This window comes from Nicotiana tabacum, chromosome 16, assembly GCF_000715075.1.
Source record: "Nicotiana tabacum cultivar K326 chromosome 16, ASM71507v2, whole genome shotgun sequence".
Lineage (NCBI taxonomy): Eukaryota > Viridiplantae > Streptophyta > Magnoliopsida > Solanales > Solanaceae > Nicotiana > Nicotiana tabacum.
The window spans coordinates 44,233,740-44,256,102 of NC_134095.1; positions in this window are offsets into that span (position 1 = coordinate 44,233,740).

Consider the following 22,363-nt stretch of genomic DNA (forward strand, 5'->3'; position numbering starts at 1 on the left):
TTAAAGATTCCTTGAGGATATTGCCCTTAGACTATTCCTCGATCGTCGTGAGGTAGATTGCATCTTAGGGCGTTCCTCCTGTCTGTGACGCACGGGCGGTACCTTGCTTTGTTTGGCATTGGTTTCTTTGCCAGGAACACATTTGGGTAAGTTAATCCCGAGGAGGCTCTCGGACGGGCATCCATGACCCTGGTTTGTGACCAATGCCGGGTACGGGCATCCGATCAGGTCTTGACTGGGTACCTGATCAAGCTTTGTTTGAATTGCCCTGGAATCATCGGGCTTGGTTTGTTTAGGCTTGGAGTGAAGGCTTGTATTGCCCAGTCATCCAAGACCGGGGGTAATCCCGTTCGTTCCATCGGGAAACGAGGTGTGAATCCCCGTAGCATTTCATTCTCTCTTTGCTCGGCCCTTGATGCATCATGCCTTCTCATCATCATTTCGATAGCGCTGGCGTATTCCTTCATAAAGGAGTCTGACGGTACGGTTGGTGAGTTTATGGGATCGGGCGCTAGATTGTGACGCCACATCATGGTCCTTTTCGAGAATGTTTCCCCGAGCCTCTTCAATAGGAAGGGCTCGATCTCATCATCTTTTGGTTTGTTGCCTTTTCCTGCGCACGTATAGGCAGTGATGTGTTCGTTGGGATCTGAGGTCCCGTTGTTCTTAGGGAGTTTTGGTATTCTGGACTTCTTTGAAATGGGTTCCGGGGCCACTTCCTCAGGGAACGACCGTTGCATGAACTTCTGCGAACCCGATTCAACCCTTTTGGAGAGATCCCCAAACCCCTTTGCTATGGCAGGGTCGGCTACCGATCCTTTATTCCTTGACCTCTCGGGCATTTTCTCGGGGGGGGGAGCCGTTTCCGGTGCTGCTGTGCTGGGAGTCACCGGGTGGCTTTGTAACTGAGCGATGGCCAACTGCTGTGCCTGCAACATTTCAAGAATAACATGAACACTAACTTCTTGTTCTTCCCTGGCTGGGGTTCTTTGGGCTTCCCGTCGGTCGTTATGCCATACGCTCCTATCGGTGTGTGAGGTTTCGTCGACCTATTGTGCGCCCTGTGACTCCCCGTCCGCTGGAACTGATCTGGGTGCGTCATTAGGATTTTTTGGTTGCGCTTCGGCAGCTGGAGCAACCACGCCATTTTTCCCGTGGTTTTCGAGGTTGTCGTTCTCGATTCTGTTCACAAGCCAGACATTTTGACCTGAAATCAAGAGATTTTGGGCAAGAAAAAGTGTGAAAGATAAGTTGCGTTTTTGAGATGGAAATAGCAAGAAAATAATCACTATTATTTTTAGCCCAACGGTGGGCGCCAAACTGTTTACCGTAAAAATGGTAACAACAATTAACTTTATAAATGGGGTTCTAAAAATATGTGATCTATTTTTATGATAGTTGTTAGAGCAGATGATGCTAAGAATACAAAGTTAAACGATGAAATGCAAGCTAAAACGAGACAATGATCAGACCGAGGGGCTTACAACCCTGGCTTTGGACTGGTCGATGGGGGACCACGGGGTCGATATCTAGGCTCGATCTCTAGCTATCGGGGGTAGTCAGGAATGTGATAACAGTTAAGATATGATTAAACAAGACTCTTTATGGCCAATACCAAGCAATAAATGAAGAACAAATGGGGGAATGAGAGATGCTAAAGTGGCCTCGAGCCAATAAGAACAAGCAAATTAGAGAGAAAAGGGAGAGAGATAGAGATATTATTGATCTTATGGAGACATAGTTGGAGCAACCTCAGCCCATCACAAAGTAGCGAGGGTTCCCTTTATATAGGAGGGGAACTCGGCTATAGTACAACATGCATTAATTACAAAGTATGGAGATGGGACGGCTAGACGCGATGCTTCTGCATAGGCTCTGGATAGGCCGGCTTTGTCAGACTTAGCTGCGTGCCTTGGAAGCTTCCCCTTCTATTCTGGCCTTAACCTCCGTATTCTTTGAGTCGAGCCTCGACGAGCCCCGAGGGAGGGGACTCTGTCATGGATCACCATCCTCGGGGTCTCGAGGCATTCTTCTGAAATGACTTGATAGCGAGGAATTAAGTCCTCTAATTTCGCCGCGTACACTGCCGATTCAGAGTTCCTGATTCCACCATTACTGACAATGCCGCCAGCCTCAACAGTGATATGATGAAAGCTATATGTGAAACTTTTAAAATCAAGCACAAGAATTCCACCGCCTACAGACCTTAGATGAATGGAGCCGTAGAAGTCGCTAACAAAAACATTAAGAAGATACTAAGGAAAATGGTAGAGAATCACAAGCAGTGGCATGAGAAGTTACCTTTTGCTCTGTTAGGGTACAACACCATATTTTGCACGTCAACCGGGGCAACCCCCTACATGCTAGTCTATGATACCGAGGCTGTCATCCCAGCCGAGGTGGAAATCCCTTCTTTAAGAATCACACAGGAAGCTGAACTCAGCAATGCAGATTGGATAAAGAGTCGTTATGAACAATTGGCCCTCATCGATGGAAAGAGGATGAACGCAGTATGTCACGGCCAACTTTATCAGAATAGAATGTCTAGAGCTTTCAACAAAAGAGTCAAACCAAGACAGTTCGCACCAGGGCAGTTGGTATTGAAGAAAATCTTCCCGCATCAAGATGAAGCCAAAGGAAAATTCTCTCCCAACTGGCAAGGTCCGTACATGGTTCACAGGGTCCTGACAGGAGGAGCACTCATACTTGCAGAAACGGATGGAGAAATCTGGCCAAAACCAATCAATTCAGACGCAGTCAAGAGATACTATGCTTATATTATTTCACATTTCTTTTTTGATGTAATTGAACTACGCTTGACCTAATTCCCGTTTAAGAGGGGATACATAGGCAGCCTTATGGGTTTGGTCATATCATAATAAAATCTTCATTTCCCCCAAGAGTAGAAACTGGGGCAGAATTTGAGGAGGGTCCTCAAAATTCCGGAGCAAGTCCAACCAACGCCAACATGTGCCCAGAAGTCAATAATCAGTCAAGAACTGGGGAAGAATTTTGAGAAGGATTCTCAAAATTCCGAAGAAGATTCAGCAGGGTCCGCCGTCCGCAAACAGTTAAAAAATCATCTACCAAACTGGGGCAGAATTTTGAGGAGGACCCTCAAAATTCCAACACAAGAGAGCTACAATGCCTTTGAAATGTGTCACAGTCGCTAAGTTCATCAAAAACTACTTGATATACCAATACGCTTCCAAAATGATTCTATTTTATCAATGAATGCATATTTTTCGAAAATTCTATTTTCATAATGGTCAGGTGCTGCCTAGGGGAACTCAAAAGGGGGATTCCAAAGTGACGCAGATCAAGGCCGGCAGACGAGACACGAACCAACCTCCCCTTACAAAACTTACAATTTTTCTTTGGATGTGGGCATGATGAACATTATAGAAGTATACGCAAGCATACACATACCAAAGTCCTAACAATCAAGCCACTAGACACTGAATATACCTCCAGCTAAGGCATACTCTACCCTTATCTGCTATTCTCTCTTTGCATGAGTCTAATCCTTAACTCCACATTTGCATGAGTCTAATCCTTGACTCCACATTTGCATGAGTCTAATCCTTTACTCCACATTTGCATGAGTCTAATCCTTGACTCCATATTTGCATGAGTCTAATCCTTGACTCCACATTTGCATGAGTCTAATCTCTGACTCCATGTTTGCATAAGACTAAGCTCTGTCTCCAATCTTACATGAGTCTAATCCCAGACTCCATATTTGCATAAGGCTAAGCATTGCCTTCTCTTTGCATGAGGTTAAGCTCTACCTCCCTATTTGTATAAGACTAAATATTGCCTTCTCTTTGCATGAGGTTAAGATCTACCTCCCTATTTGCATAAGGCTAAGCACCGCCTTCTCTTTGCATGAGACTAAGCTTTGTCTCCAATCTTGCATAAGTCTAATCCCTGACTCCATATCTACATAAGGCTAAGTATTACTTCTCATTAGCATAGGACTAAGCCCTGTCCCGAATCTTGCATGAGGTTAAGCTCTACCTCCATATTTGCATAAGGCTAAGCACTTCCTTCTCTTTGCATGAGACTAAGCTCTGACTCTATGTTTACATGAGTCTAATCCTTGACTTCATAGTTGCATGAGTCTAATCCCGAATTCCATATTTGCATAAGGCTAATCCTTGACTCCCCATTTGCATAAGGCTAATCCTTGCCTCACCATTTGTACGGGACTAAACACTGTCCCTTCTTTGCACAGATATCACTATATTTCTACTACTATCTACTTGCTTTTCAATCAGACTAAGCTCTACCCTCCACTTCTCAAGACTAAGCATTGTCTTGTTACATAATATTATTGCATATCATGGGCTGAAACATCGCCAATCTATCCAAAGGCGTCATAATCTAAAGGCACCATCCTCATAGCCGGAAGACACCATGCCATGGACCGAGGATCTCTCAAATTTCCATGTCATTATTCAAAGGTTTCATGGTTTGGAGGCACCATTTTCATGGCCTGAGAACACCATTTCATGGCATGTGAATCCCTCACTAAACAATTCATGGCCCAGGACGTCATGGTCCAAGGACGTCATCTTTAACCGTCCGAAGACAACCTTCATGGTCCAAAGGGAATCTGCATCATGTTTAAATTTTTGCAAATGCGTTTGTAGCATCTTTATCTATAGGTAACTAGTAAGCAACCGATATCCTTGCAGGAGTACTCTCGCTCTCGTTCTCCCCAACCGTCCCGAGCCTTAACTGCTTATCGTAGCCGCTTCCACATCTCGTGTCGTTCTCACAATAATTTCATTGGCATACTCCGCAGGTGAATCCAGAACTACACATGGCTTGATTCCTGCAAAATCAGGGATATGTAAGCAACTCAAAAACCAGATCTCGGCCTCTGTCTTTCAAAACATCCCATCTGGTCAAAGTTGGCCATCATTTCTTTACCCGAAAACTCTTTCATCCTTCCCGGCTAAAGAGGGGCAACTATTGATACCCAATTTTTTCCTATATATTTTAAATATGCATAAATACCTTCAAAATAGCATATATATACATATATAAGCATGCACAAGGTTTTTATAATTTTTTCCATAATTTTAAGGGTTTAAATTGATTTATATTCTCCATTTTTATTCATAAAATTCCCAATAATTATTTCCAAAATTATTGTCAGGATGATTTATTCATTTAATTTATATATACCAAAATATGGCTAATATGTTTTTCATGCATTTTTAAAATTACATTTAGTATTTTTAGGCTAAATTGCATATAATTGCAATGTTAGCTCATTTTAATGTATAGTTATATTTTATAGGCGTGAAATTGGTTCCTATATTTTTAAAATAATAATTATATATTTTAAAATCATTTTGGTATAGAAAAATTATTTTCAGAAAATTATTTATTATTTATTATAAATTAAAATAGGGAAAAGTGGCTATGTAAATCATAGCCAGATTTGGCTTTCAATTCTAGCCTAATTTTAACCCAACCCCAGCCCAATTTCCTACCCAATTAACCCGACCCAGACCTTATAAACTCCTACCCAAACCCGGAACCCATATACCCGGTCAAATCCTAACCGTTGATCTCCTAGATCAATGGTCCAAACGAGCCATTTCCTTTTTTAATCCTAAGGACCACTAACCCTATCTTATTTCTGAGATTTCGCCACCATCAAACTCTCTCATATCCTCTCTTCTCTCAACCTAACCCTAATCCCTTTCAATCGCCGCCTCTTTCTCTGGTCATCTCTGGCGACCACCTTTCAACCCCAAGCCTCCAATGGTTCCTCCATCGCTTTGCTCATCATCTATGAGGCCTTCAAGGGCCCTAGGCCATGCTGATTTGTATCTAGGTTTTCTGGTTTGGTTGTTCATGGATTCTCCGGTGTGATTTTGGGCAAAATCACACCATATATGTTACGATCTATGAAGTTTATAACAAGTTCTTCCGTTTCTATTTGGGTTTCCTTTGAAACCCTAACTTTCATTTGTATCTCTTAGATCTGTGCTCTTTTTAATGATTTAAGTCTGTTTCTTTCTATGTTTTTCACTATTCTCAAACATTTTTTGAAGAATTATCAACTTTAAGCTGTTTTTACTTTCTTTATAGTTAGGGTTTCTTAGAGTTTCTTCTACACTTGTTTAAACTGATTTCGCTTTATGTTTAAACCTCTTTCCTCGCATATCTTGACTGATTCTATGTTCTTACTGCTTTTTAACTCGCCTTTATTAAAAGCCCTAATTTTTAGATCTTCTTTGTTTTGATTCTGTGTGTTAGAATGACTACTCGACTCTTGTTAAGTTTCTGTTGGTTACTATGCTTCGAATGGGTTTTACTGAGTCCTTAGTTTACTTGTATCACCTCTGCATGATTATATTCATCTTTATTTGTTCATCTCTTGCCTCTTTCTGTCAATATTGCAGACCTTGCCTGTTTGCTACTTCTATTTTTCCTTCTCTATTTATATGTTGAGGTATAGAATCATGACTCCTGCTTGATTGATTCTGATTTCCTTAACTGATGGTTTGATTGAAAGATTTCTTTTGAAACCCTAAAATTTTACCTCGTCTATTTAAATTGACTGATTCCCTACCTTATTTTTTGTGGTATTTTATTCTGATTGAATCCTTTCCTTAATTGGAGTTTGCTGAACTTAGTCCTAATTGACCACCCTATGCTTACTAAACCTTGACTCTTTCCTTACTAGTCATGTAGTGATTTTCTCTTGCCTTATATGCTACTGGTTCTTACCGTTTGAATTAATTCCCTTAACTTAAGGGAGTACTGGCCTTGATTTTCTGACTAACTGATTCTGAGTTCCTTAATTACCATGCTACTATGATTCTTACCTTATTTTACTACCTGTTTTCAACTATAAAAACTCCACTCTCTCATTAACACAACACGAACACTTGGGGTCCAAAAACTATCTCTCATACTAAAAAATCTCTGCTCTCTATTATGCTATTTGCTATTGTTAGCCGACTGCAAGCCAAGGCTAACCATTTGTCCTCTCTCTTGTTCTTTTCATTCTTCTTACTCTCCTCTTCACTGGTATGTCCTAGTTTCAATTCAAAGTTCCAACAACAACATGCTTCTCTTATTGTTTCAGTTTCTCTTATTTCTAGTTTGCTTCTATTTGTGGTTCTGTTGTGAAATTTGTAGTTAAGAGTACACTATCAGCATGATATTATGTCTTCCCCTTCCTTTAGGTTAGTGTATTCCCCCTTTATATGTGTTTCTGAGCATGTCTTATCTCCTACTTGTTGTGCACTTACTATCCTATATCCCATGAATCCCCAAATCCCTATCACCCCTCTATGTAGTTGTGTCTTTCAGGACTTATTTTATGACTATGCCAGTGTCAGCTGTTTCTGAGCATGACTAAACTAGTCCTAGACCCTTGCTGGGTTATGTGTTTGCAGTCAAATGCTCTATGTGTCCCAAACTCTTTGACCCCTGTGTGTGATTACTGAATTTACTTGGTTCTGTGAACCAGCTATGTGTAAACCTGTCCTAAGATGTTTTAACTTCTGTTCATCTCTTCAAAGAAGTCTCTAATTGTTTTACTATATATTTTTCAAAGGAAAAGATTTTGGTTAAATGCAATTTCTTCTAAAACCTTTTCAACTTGTGTCCATCACTTCTCACTCTACTCTTAGTCAATAAGTTCTGCCCCCTCTAGTATGTGTACTGCCTTGGGATCCTTTTGAGAACCCTCTGAACTCTGGCATACTAAGGCTGGCCTTTCCACACTGCACTTGTTCAATCTTTGGTTACTAAGTCTAGGTGTAAGCACTGCCCGGGATCCTTGAGATCCTTAGGGAACTTTGATGCACCTAGACTCTGATTTGTCTATGGAATTGAGGCTTGTGAGACCATTGGAGGCTTTGGGAAACTTGGGCCTAATTAAAGGCTCCCTATATTATAGCTTTCTGATTTTCTATTTTTACTTATGCAATTTATTCATTTACCTGCAATAATTTGTAAACAGATATTGTGGTATTTAGTAAAAGGGTGGGTAGATGCATACTTTCTAGCGTAATACAGGTAGAAATCCTGCTCTTAGGACCTTACTTTTAAAGTCTGATTGTTTGCCTAAGTATAAAACATGCTCATAGCACTTTACTCTTTAATCTGTTTGCTTTGCCTAATAGAAATCATGTCCATAGGGCTTTACTTTTAAAGCTTGTTTACTCATCAAGTAGAAACCATGCCTATAAGGTTTTACATTTTGTCATATTTAGAAACCATGCACATAGGGTCCTAAAATATCGTGTCTTAAATCAGTTCAATAATAGATGCCATGCCTATAGGAATTCAGTTATAACGAGTATTTCTGTATGTTGCTATACTTGCAAATCGATTAAAATCAGTAATCCGCCTAGATATCATGCCAATAGGAAGCCTTACTCACAATTCTGCCTGTTAATTTAACTTAGTCTAATAAATCAACTTCATTACGCGTAGTTCATTTTTAAATTGGTCTTATTAAGAATTAAGCATTTCCCGGAACAAGTTCTTTCAAAACTGCCTCAATCTCATTAGATATCATGTTTATAGGTATTAAAGGAGTCTATTTCAAAATTTGTTTGTTTCTGTATTAATATAGAAACCAGTATTCTGCATATAGGTAAGCCTTTAGGGCGTTTTCAAAATTGCATTTCTCTGAAACTGTCCCTGTCGCTTAACGTTTCCGATCCTAACAGGCTTTTAAAAGAGTCCCTAGGCAACCACTAGGTGTAACTTCTGAGTCTAAAAAAGGGTTGTCTATTTCTGCATATTCACTTAGATATCCTGCTTTAGGACATTGTTTAATAAAAGACCTTAACTGTGCTTGAGTCGTGCTGCCTATGTGTTTGTTTGAGGAAGAAACTTTGAGCCTCTTAATTGCTCTCATTATATGTGAAAGTCCTAAATGCTTTTGACTATCGCCTTAGAATTTTCGCCTTTTAAAACCTTAGGGGTACGTCTAAAACCACCTATAGATAGAGGTCCTAACTCCCTCTAGGACTATTAAAAAGGGACGGGTAGCAGCACGTAATAGGAATCATTGACCAAACACTCATTTTGCATGACCAATAAGGGGAGAGAAAAAGGGAGCACAACAATAGCTGCGGCTGTAGTAACTGAGACCGCCTGAAGTAGGCCAGTGCATACTGATAGAATCTGAGCCAAGGCCTCCTGAAGACCCGGAATCACAATGGGTACAACTGGTGCTGTAGAGCATCCACAACTGGGATCCGATCCTGAATTGGGGTAGATAGTGGATTTGCAAGGGCTGCCTTAGCTACTGTGCGGTCCACGCCTCTGGCCCTACTATGGCCTCGACTGCGTCCTCGGCCCCTAGTGGCCACAACTGATGGTACTGGTGGTCGTCCATCCTAACTGGTCGCGTGTCCTCACTATCCGTGAGAGAATAGAACAACAGAAATTTAGTACTCGAATCAACAGATTCGCCCGACAAGAATTTCAAGAATATGAAGTTTTTATAAAGGTTCTGCAGCCTCCCAAGGATAAATACAGACATCTCTGTACCGATCCGTGAGACTCTACTAAACCTGCTCATGACTCGTGAGACCTATGTAACCTAGGCTCTGATACCAACTGGTCACGATCTTAAATTCGAACTCGGTCGTGATGGCCCCTAGCGTGAAACAAGCCAGCCGACACAACTCCCAATTCATTTTAAACAATTTATAATTGCACAATTTAAGTCATTAACATGCTAATAATCCTAAAATAAAAGTGAAATAGTACAATTTGCGAAAAAACCAACACAACCAGACATCGGGGTGTGACCAGTCATGAGCATCTAAACATGTGTCTTAGAATCTGAAAGAGTTTATACAGTCTATTACAGAACTAGAAACAGAAGGTAAGATAGGAGGGAGAAACACTTGGCTACGAACACTGAGCATCTACCTAGTGGGCTCCGAATAGCTTGCTGGGATCAATCAACCCTCACTAGCGGGATTCAAAGATCCTGAATCTACACATAGGGTGCATGGAGTAATGTGAGTACCCCAACCCAGTGAGTAATAACAATAAATGAAGACTGATCGATAAGAAATCACGTAAAACACAACAACATGCTATAAAGAGGCAGTGTAAAACCAACACAATGCAATAAAATAGTGAAATCTTACAAAAATACCTTAGTTCAGTATAAGCTTCTTTAAAACACGTTTTTAACAGTTAAACAACTAAATGAAAAGTAGCGAGAAAAGATAACACATAAACTCAGCCCCTCGGACATAATATAAACAGAATCAGCCCCTAGGGAAATAACATGGAACAACACCTGCCCCTCGGGCTATATCACATATCACACTAGGTACCCGCACTCACTAGGGGTGTACAAACTCTGGGAGGGGCCCCTTACGGCCCAAGCGCAATATCAAGCCATCTCGTGGCATAATCAATAGGCTCTCGGCCTCATATCAAGCCACCTCGTGGCGTACAACTCAAGCCCTCGTCATAATCATAATCATAATCAGTACAACACTGCTGCAGCGTGCAGTCTGATCCCATAATAATCCTTACAACACAGGCCCTCGACCCTACTCAGTCAGAAATCTTTAAAAGCCACTCGGGCACAGTAAAATATAATGCTCAGCCCAAAATATCATTTAAAGTGTTAAAATATAGTAAACATGGATGAGTTATGAAAACAATAGAATATAGCGCGACTGAGTACAGATGTAAAATCAAAACAGTGAGGAAATAGCAGTAAAAACCCCTAAGGATTCAAATAGTTGGCACGAGGCCCAAATATGGCATTCAACCCAAAACATGATAATAGCAAATAGTTTTCAATCAAATACGCGGTAAAACAGTTATACGGGATGGACTAAGTCACGATCCCCAACGGTGCCCGAGCCCACACTCGTCATCTAGCGTGTGCGTCATATCAAAATAGCACAACGATGTGTGATCCAGGTTTCATACCCTTAGGACAACATTTACAATCATTACTCACCTCTATCTGGTCCAAACTCTAGTTTGCGATGCCTTTGCCCCTCGAATCGGCCTCTGGATGCTCCAAATCTAGCCAAAATCAGTACATAACCATCAAAATATGCTAAGGGAACAAAGCCCACTCAAAAGAAATCAAAATACCACGCAAATCCCGAAATTAACCAAACCTAACCCCGGGCCCACATCTCAAAATTTGATTAATTTTACATCATTAGGCTCCTTATCTCCCCACGAGTTCATACATATCAAAAGTACTAAAATCCGATCACAAATGACGCCTCAAACCCTTGCTCAAAGGTCTCCAATCTCAAGCCCTAATTTTCCAAATTTAACCCTTAATTTCCATAAATTACAAGCCTAATCCGTGAAATAACACCACAGAAATGAGTTTTTGTTTCAACAATCTTACCTCAACGAAGCTCCCTTGAATTCCCTCTTCAAAATCTCCCAAAAAGCTCCAAAACTCTTAAAATGGTGAAGAAAGGCTAAAAATTGCGAAGTCCATAATTTCTATGTTCTGCCCCAGCTAAAACACTTCTACGGTCACAACCTCGCACTTGCGGACTAGCACCTATGGTCCCAGGTGCGCTTATGCACAAATCACTTAAACGCCCAATTTTCGCATCTGTGATAAGATACCCGCACCTACGCTATCGCATGTGTGCTCACCCAGCCACTTCTGCGGCTCCAGCTCTCCTTGGACCCTTTCGCTTCTGTGACTTATTTTCGCATCTACGGGGGTCACACCTGCGGCCTCCCAACCATAGATGCGGTCATGACAACAGTCCTAAAACTTCAACTGCCATTTCCAAATTTCTTTCCTTCCGTCAACTACCCGAAATCACCCCGAGACCCCCTGGACCTCAACCGAAAGCACCAAAAAGCCATATACCACTATTCTAAATTATACCAATCCTCAAAACACCTCGAAGAACATCGAATCAACTAAAACACATTAGATTCAAGCCTAAGGTTCCCAAAATCTTCCAAATTCCGCTTTTGATCAAAAAGTCTATCAAACCACGTCTGAATGACCTGAAATTTTGCACACACATCTCAAATGACACAGCAGACCTACTGTAACTCTCGGAATTCCATTGTGACCCATATATCAAAATTTCACCTATCAACCGGAAAACGCCAAAATTCCAATTTTGCCAATTCAAGCCTAAATCTACTCCGTACCTCCAAAACACATTCCGATCACGCTCCTAGGTCCAAAATCACCTCCCGAAGCTATACGAACCATCAAAACTCACATCCTAGTCCTTTAACACAAACAACATCCGGTTGACTTTTCCAACTTACGTTTACTCAAAAGAGACTAAGTGTCTCAAACCTTACCAAAACCATTCCGGATTCGAACCGACTAAACGAATACCACATAACACGGATAAACAAATTATAAAGAAGCAGAAACGGGGAAAACAGAGCGGTAACTCATGAAATAACCGGTTGGCTCGTTGCATGCACGTCTCAAACAACAGTATTTCAAACACTTTAAAAGTCCTATAGCAGGATATCTAGGTGAGCATAAAGTAGAACATATGCAGTGTTTTATTAAAAGGAAGTAGAAGGTACTTAATCAGTTGCCTACTGATTTCAGGACTACCTAAATCTAGGCAGTAAACAAAGCACAGTTTTATAATTTCAAGGTTTTAGTCGCCCTACAAGCTTGCCTAGGCGTGGATCAGCGATGTCTTATGAACATGGTATCTAGTCATTAATAAGACGTGCAGTAAACCAGTAAACAATTTTAAGCAGGCAGTTTGGTTTATTAGGTCCTATAGGCATGCTGTCTAGGTGTAGAAACTGATTTAAAACTTATAGACGTGGTATCTAAATGCAGAAATTGGTTTTAAGACTTTATAGACATGGTGTCTAAATGCAGCAATTGGTTTTAAAACCTTATTTGCATGCAGAAAACTGATTTAAACCTTGTTGGCATGCAAAGACTGATTTTAAGCTTCCAGGCTTGGTGTCTGAATAAACAAACGTCGTAGTAACTTATAGGCATGGTATCTAGAATGAAAGACTAATTTTAAATTCATAGGCATAGTATCTGAATGTACATAAGCAAAGAAATATCGCAACAACCTATAGGCATGGTATCTAGAATGCAGGACTGGTTTTAAACCCTATAGGCATAGTATCTGAATGTACATAAGCAAACAAACATCACAACAACCTATAGGCATGGTATCTAGAATGCAAGAATGATTTTAAACCCTATAGGCATAGTATCTGAATATACATAAACAAACAAACATCGCAGTAACATATAGGCATGGTATCTAGAATGCATGGCTGATTTAAAACCCTATAGGTATGGTATCTACCCTTTCCCAACAAAAATATATATAAGAATCCCTCCTAGTTTTACTAATATCCCCAATAGCTGTTTACAAAGAAATTATTATTACAAATCAACATAAATAATGAATTACAAAAGCGAAACTGCTAAAACTATAGGGAGCCTGAACATGCCCAAATAGTAAACTTGAAAAGTCAGGCCTTCAACCAAGTATGAACATGCCAATACTCTCATAGTGCACCCAATGGTATCCTGGTGTGTCAAAGTTCCCAAGGGCCTCAGGGACCCCGAACAATGCTCACACCAGAAAACTTTTCAAAGCAACCCTTTAGTGAGCAAGTTTGGAAAGCCAGCCCCAATGTGTCAAAGTTCAGAGGAGTCTCATGGACTCCTAGGCAATGCTCACACTGGAAGGGCAGGACCCTAGGTGTTCTAAGATTAGGAGTTGAAAACAGGAGATAGTTTTTAAGAAAATAGTTTTGGATTCTCAAGAAGTAAGGAGCAAATAAGGTCATTCAATTCTTGTAACTCAAACAAAGGTCCCAACAATCAAACAATATACAGAAACAGGATCACTTAAAGTTTCAACTTAGTTTATTAGTTGTTACTAGGTGAGCAAACACTAAACAAAGACATGGCATGCTGGGATCAATCAGACAGTCACATACAAAGGGGTAGCAGGGCTTGAGAACAATGTTTGTTAGAAGTCTGTGAGAGGTGAACATTTAAAATAAGATAGAAAGAACATGCTAGTGGAGAAGTAAACAGACATAGGTATAATTTAGATATGAGCAAGCATGAAGACTTGGTAAGATCAGAAGTACATAGGTCTAGCTAAAATAGGAATAAACAGGTAGAAAGCAGGACACACATAGGTTTAATCAAACAGAAGTAGACATGCTATTGCAGTAAACACATAGTTTAAACAGGAGTAGACATGATATCGCAGTAAACACATAGGTCAAATTGAATAGCAGGAAACATATAGTCTAATTGAATAGCAGTAAACATGATGATTAGGAACAATAAACATAAAGCACATGGATGTAATGAGATAAAGTAGACATGCTGATAACATGGCACATAGTTAAATTGAATAGCAGTAAACATGCTGAGTAGGGAAATACATAGGTTTAACTGAATGGCAGTATTGAAAGCATACCAGCTAAGAGATAGAAGAGTGAAGAAAACAGGGTCCAAAGGTCTAGCCTTGGCTCGCAACGGACTCGAAAAATGTAACAACAAAGAGTAGAAGATTGTGATAGAGGAAGAGAGCAAGACGTTTGTGTACTTTTCTATGTATCTACGTGTGTGTTAAAGAAAAAGAGTGAGGCTTATATAACTTTGAGCAGAGTAAACAAATAAGGCAAGGAAAATTAATGGAACATAAATAAAGTATGCAAATCAATTAACCAGTCAGTTAGGGCTAACCTTATCTATTAATATCAATAAAATTATGGAAAATCTCATACGAAATCAGTCAGCAAGCATGATTGAAGTTAAATAAGGTAAGCAATAAGTCTAAAGACCACAGATTAGACTAATTAATCTAAATAAGACAAGTAGTACCAATTAAAAGTTATAAATGAGGAAAATAGGTAAAATCACGGGGAAGTACTAATTTTAACAGGAAAATATGATTCGAACCCTAAGTAAAATCAGTCAATCTATTTGATTGACAAAGATAAACAATAACGGGAAAATTGAGCGGGCAGTGAGACAAATGAACAAACAAAGGACTAGAATATACGAGTAAAGATAACCAGCTTCAAACACTTAGAAAATTTTAGAAAAGTTTTTACAGAAACAAGAAGAAGTGGATCCCTAGTTTTAGAGAAAAATTAGGATCGATTAATGGTAAGGAAAGCAAAAAACCTTTAAAGAAAAATGCTATAGAAACTCGAAACCACTTTAAATCTACAGCAAATAATAAAGAATCAAAAACCCTAATTTGGAGGAACATTAAAATCAGTCGATGATAAAGAGAACAATTTTTTTTTAAAGAAAGATAGTGTATAAACTCGAAAACATTTTAGATCTACAAGTATCTGAACAGATTCAAAGTGTAAGAGATAAAGGTTTGGAGAAAACGACAGAGATAAAAGAAAATCTGGTTTGGAACCAGAGATTCGAGCCATAAACACAAGATAATAGTACTCACAAACAGAGATGGCCATAGGTGGATTCTTAAATGGTTTCGAGCAAAATTTGGGTTGGATCTCTTCGAGATCCCTTCAAGAAACAACAAAATCAAATAACCAGAAGAGGTAAGAGGACAGTAGATGCCTCAAATCACCAGGGAACCCCATGGAACGAGCAATAATCGAAGGGTTTGGGGGAAAATTTAGGTGACAACGCTAGGGTTAGTTTCAGAGAGAACCGAAGAAGAAGGGGATCTAAGGACGGCTGGTTGTAACAAATGAATAGGGTTAAGGGGTCGTTTGAGTTAAAAATGGAAAGAATGAATGGGGGTCGTTGATCTCAGAGATCAACAGCCAAGATTAGAGGGGATTGGGGCCGGGTAGAGGTCTGTAGGTTTGGGCTGGGGTAATTTAAGCTAGGTTTAATTAAATTGGATTTGGGGGGGGGGGGGGTCGATTTTGGGTATGAATTAGGGGCTATTTGTTAAATACCTATTTTTATTAAGTAATATAATTTTACAAATAGATAATTAAATGATAAAAAATAATTTTCATGCATGAAGGTGATTTAAAATAATTACTTAGTATTATAAAAATATAAAAAGTCATTTTCTATATGGATAATGTAGTTATGCATATGTATAGGCTATTATCGCAAAATATGCAATTAAAGTCTAAAAATGCAAATGTAACCATAAAAAATGTAATTAAAATAGTCGAACACTTATATGAGCCTAAATGATAAATTTAGATGATTAAATCATCATAAAGTAATATGAGGGATGGTTTTTTGGATATTTGTATAGTAAAAATGCAGAAATAAATTGATTCAAGGCCTTTAAAAATTATAGAAAAAATTGTAAAACATTTGTGCATGTTTGTAAATACATGTACAATATTTTGAAAGTATTTATGCATATTTTAAAAATATATGAGGGAAAAATTGGGCATCAACACCCTCCCCCCAATTTCTCTTTAAAATTCATACTCCAAAGTCCAAAGGCTGAAATCAAAGATATATTCATGAAATATAATCAAATCTGAGTAAAAAGTACTTACCCCAATCCATGTGGTGAAAAACCTCTCCAAAGTCGCACAAAACTGAGTTCCAAATCTCAAAATATGAAATAAATAACCAAGCCCCCGATATATAGCTTTTGCCCGGGCTTTTTCGCATCTGCAAAACAATAGCCGCTTCTACGACGTTGCTTTTGTGACCAAAACCTCGCTTTTGTGAGAAACACATGAAGTCCTGACCTCCCGCACATGCGGAAGATGCTCTGCTTCTGCGACATCGCAGGTGCAAGCAAAGTTCCACATTTGCGTTACCAGCTCCACTGCCGACCTTCCGCATATGTGATCAAAGAAGCGCACTTGCGCAACCACATCTGCGATCATTCTCCACAGATGCGCTTCCGCTCCTACGCTCATCGTTCCACACCTGCGGTCTTTACGACAATAGACCAAATTTGCTTCTGTAATAGATTCTTCACCTGCGGGTTCGCATCTACGACCAGTCCTCCGCTGATGTGGACACACTGGAACCATCAGCCTCAGCCAATGCCACAAAGCCCAAAATGATCCAGAACCAATCCGAAACATACCCAAGCCCATCGGGACCTCGTGCGAACATACCGACAAGTATCAAAACATAATACAAACCCACTCGAGGCCTCAAATCACATATAATAACATAAAAATGATGAATCGCGGCTCAATTTGAACTTGATGAACTTTCAACTTCCAAAATTCGTGCCGAACCATATCAAATCAATCCGGGATGACCTCATATTTTGCACACAAGTCCCAAATGACATAACAAAGCTATTCCAATTATTTAAACCACAATTCGGATACGATATCATCAAATTCAACTCCCGATCAAACCTAGAACTTTCTAAACCTTTAAATTGCCAACTTTCGCCAATTAACACAAAAACCCTCAAGAAGCATCCAAATGAAAATTCGGGCATACTCCCAAGTCCAAAATCACCATCCGACCTAACAGAACTATCGAAACTCTGATCCAAGGTCAAATACACAAAGTCAAACTTGATCAACTCTTCTAATTTAAAGCTTCTAAATGTATAACCAATAAAAGGAAAAAATGTGTACTTGTGCAAACAAGAACCACTAGCTGAAATTGCAAGCATAGGGAGAGTGTTAGAAAAATATATACAAAGCAATAAGAAAAAAAACAGAAAAAACGAAAGAACAAAAAAAAGTGGGAAAAACAACACATCTCCCAAGTATATTTTCTCAAAGCTAGTGAGTTTTCAATATTGAAGTGCTTAAATAAATACAGGATGTTTTGAATACGAAGACCGTGTTATGATAAAGTGCGGTTGGATTGATTGTTGTATTGTATTAAAGTGCTTAGGAGGTATTACGACCCCAAATTCGATTAGTCGTGATGACACCTAATCCAATCCAAATAATATCCCAAGGACTGGTAGTACAAGTCATGAGCGACTAAGACTGAATTTTTGCAAAAACTAATATGAAATAAATACAACTTCTATTTGAAATGTACATAAACAGAATGCAACTCTAAAACTAGCCAGGGACAAGTGGTAGCTAAATCCGGAAGGCATGTACACTTTCATTGTCAACACTCGTCATCTACTGCATCTCAGCTCCAAGATCTGCACACAAGGTGCAGAAATATAGTATGAGTACAACCGACCCCATATACCAAGTAAGTATCTTGACTCACCTCGGTGAAGTGGTGATAAGGCTTTTTAGTTAAAAAATATATAACTTGTGCAGTACAATTGCAATAGAAACAATACAAGAACATAACAGAGAGGAGTACAAGAACAAATATGTGAAGCAGTAAGTGATTGCTAGAAGAAATTACGGTCAATATTTCTCAATATCACAAAACAATCCTTTCCTTAAATCGATGACCATCAAACTACGGTAGAAAATCTAGAACTTTCATAGTGTGAGAAAAGTACTCAAGATATCAAATCAAATGGCAGGACAACACCCTTCAAGCATTTATCTCTTCCTCACCAAGCATATATATATAATAGTACCAACTAGGTGAAAGAATGCCAATAACTGTAATAACAAAGTAAGAATTACATAGGTAGCAATAACAAACAAGGCAATGCATATGGAAAATGATAACAGACTAAGTGGGAGGCATAGAAGTAATGATATCAATTAATATAGGAGAACATAAATTTCATTAACTAACAAGGTAGCTTATATGAAAGTGAAACAAATAAGAAACAACATAGATGTAGATGCAACAAATAAGAAGGAAAGCATGATATTCATAAGCTAAACAATTAGAAGACATGTATAACTAACATGGTAGAAGGTTTATACGAAAGAGCAACAAATTAGAAATGGCATAGATGTAGATATAACAAACAAGAATAAAAGCATGATATTTATAAGCTAAACAAATAGAAGGCATGGATAATACAATAACAACTGAGATAGAGGATAAAGACAGAACAACAACGACAAGTCACATAGAAAACATCGATGCAATAGTAAAAGCTCAAGATAAAGGCATAAATGTGTAAACGTCTCTCATCCTTGCCTGCACGGAAACACCCTTTGTGCTATGAATACATGACAATATAAAAACAATGGCACAACATCACCCTTCATGCTTTTACTCTTCCTCACATGATAATGAATATAAAATGGCACGGCATCACCCTTCGTGCTTTACACTCTTCCTCACATGATAATGAATATAAAATGGCACGACATCACCCTTTGTGCTTTACTCTCTTCCTTACCAAGCATAGGAATATCAATAAAATGGCAAGGCAGGAAGTGCTTTACACTCTTTTGTAACGACCCGACCGGTCGTTTTGAGCTTTTGCACTTTGATCGCCAGTTTTCGGGCATGAATTGCCCCGTGTGATGAATTATGACTTATGTAAATTGTTGGTTCTGGTTTTCAGGGTAATCAGAATGAATTTGGAAGAGCAATTCTCAGTTTGAAGCTCGAAATTTAAAAAGGTTGACCAAGATTTGACTTGTTGGTATATGATCTTGAATCAGAATTTTTATAATTTGGTTAGCTCCGTTAGGTGATTTGGGACTTAAGAGAATGATTGGAATGAATTTTGGAAGTCTGTGGGAGGTTTAAGCTTGAATTGGCGAAATTGAGATTTTGGCGTTTTCCGGTTGATAGGTGAGATTTTGATATAGGGGTCGGAATGGAATTTCAAAAGTTATAGTAGCTCCATTATGTCATTTGTGACGTATGTGAAAAATTTTAGGTCATTCGGACGGGGATTGGTTGGGTTTTTGATCAAAAGCGTAATTCGGAAGATTTTGGAATTCTTAGGCTTGAATTCGATGCAAATTTGGTGTTTTAATGTTGTTTTGAGTGTTTCGAAGGTTGGAACAAGTTTGAATAATGTTATGGGATATGTTGGCATGTTTGGTAGAGCTCCCGAGGGCTTCGGGTGAGTTTCGGGTGGTCCATCGGGCCACTTCATGTTTTGAAAAGTTGCAAACATTGCTGATCAGTGTTGTAGAGAAAATGGCCTTCGCGTTCGCGAGTAGGCCCTTGCGTTCGTAAATGGTTAGCTGGTGAAGGATGTAATTTTAGCCTTCACGTTCGCGAGGCAGGCTCTGCGTTTGCGAAGGGCTATGCGATTGGTCATCGCGTTTACGAAAGAGTTTACGCGATCACGAAGGTTTAGTATGTGGAAGCATTGCATTCGCGAGTGGCAAGATGCGATCGCGAAGAAGGATTTTTGGGCAAAGCTGGATTGTGCTTCGCGAACACAAGGCTTTGACCGCGTTCGTGAAGAAGGTTTTCATGCCTGGGCAGAATGTTTAAATAGCCATTGTTCGCGATTTTGGGGCTATCTTTCTCCATTTTTGGGCGATTTTGGAGCTTTTAGAGAGGATTTGAAGTGGGATTCAAGATATAACACCTGGAGGTAAGATTTGTGAACTCAATACTCGATACTATGTTGATTCTTACTTGTTTAATCATGAAATATGTGGAAATTAAAGCCTAAAATTGGGGAATTAGGGCTTGTATTTGGAGAGTGCAAATTGGGAATTTGAAGGGGCATTTGAGGTCTGATTTTGATGTTCTTGGTATGTATAGACTCGTGAGAGGATAAGGAACCTATTGATGTAAAATTTATTGGAATCTGAGATGTGGGCCGGGGGGCCAGGTTTGACCAATTTCGGGATTTTTGATGTAAATTTGATATTTTCGAGTGGGATTTGTTCCCTTAGCATATTGTAATAATTATGTACTGATTATGGCTAGATTTGGAGCATCTGGAGGTCGATTCGTGAGGGAAAAGGCATCACGGGCTAGAGTTTGGACCGGATCGAATTAAGTAACGATTGTAAATGTTGTCCTTAGGGTTTGAAAACCCGGATGTCACATCGTTGTGCTACTTGAGATGACGCACACGCTAGATGACGAGCATGGAGTCAGGCACCGTTAGGGATTATGACTTGGTTCGTCCAGTACGACTGTTAAGTCGCATATTCGATTTGAAATCATATGATATTCCATATTTTAGAGATTGATGTTATATTTTGGGCTTTATGCCATGTTTGGGGCCTTGTGCCGACCTGTTGAGACCCTTAGGGGCATTTTTACTATTTTTCCTCACTTTATTTGTTTTGAAAGAATATCCTCAGTCATGATTTACCTGTTTATTGTTTGAATCTGGTTTTATCACTTAATTTCTTAAATGTGAAAACTGTTTGGGCTGAGTTTTAATTTCTTAAATGTGAAAACTGTTTGGGCTGAGTTCCCTGTTTTACTGATGGTCCGAGTGATTGTGAGGTTGATGACTGAGATAGACCGATGGTCTGATTGTGAGGTTAATGACTGAGAGAGGCCGAGGGTCTGATGGTGAGGTTAATGACTGAGAGAAGCCGAGGGCCTTGTTGTGAGGATTATATATTTATGGATCGGGTTGCACACTGCAACAATATATATATATATATATACATATATATATATATATATATATACATATATATATATATGTGTGTGTGTGTATACATATGTGTATATATGTATATATATGTATATATATGTATACATATATATATATATATATATATATATATGTGTGTGTGTGTGTGTGTGTGTGTGTGTGTGTGTGTATATGGATCGGCTGCACGCTGCAGCAATATAGCGCTTGGGCTGTAGGAGCCCCTCTAGAGTCTGCACACCCCAGTGAGCGCAATCGACTATATTTATGGATCGGGCTGCATGCCGCAGCGATATCTGGATCGGGCTGCGCACCGCAACGGTTACTATATGGTACCTATTGAGTGAGAGTGCTGAGCGTGAGCACTGAATGGTAAGAGTGAGTCATGAGTGACTGAGAGGCTTCCCCGAGGGGCTATAGATATACATGTACATGAGTGATGCTTTGCCTGATGGGCCTATTTATGAACTTACTATTTTTCACTCCTCCTTAAAGTGAGTTTTTATCGAATATGTTGATTTAATTATTGCTTTCACTCATCTTTAGATTGAGCCTCTATTGAAAATGTTGAACAAACGCTTTAAACAACTTTCATTCAAACTAAAGTTTTTAAGTTATGAAATGGGTATAAATTTCTATTTTGCCCGAGGGGCCGATTATGGTTTTCATCTCTTTTATTATAAATGGTATTGAACCCCTACTGAAAATGTTGGAAAGCATTTTCAAATGATTTTTAACAAAGGCTGTATTTTAAATGAGACAATTGACTCGTATTCTGATTTGATAGCCTGTTGTGCTTATTGAGTTATCATAAATATGGAGTCATCGTTTCCTACTGCTCAATCTTTATTTACTCTTATTACTTACTGGGTTGGAGTACTCACATTACTCCCTACACCTCATGTGCAGATTCAGGTATTTTGGAACCCGGTAGCGAGTGTTAATTGCTCAGAGGCGGATTCATCGGAGTTAGC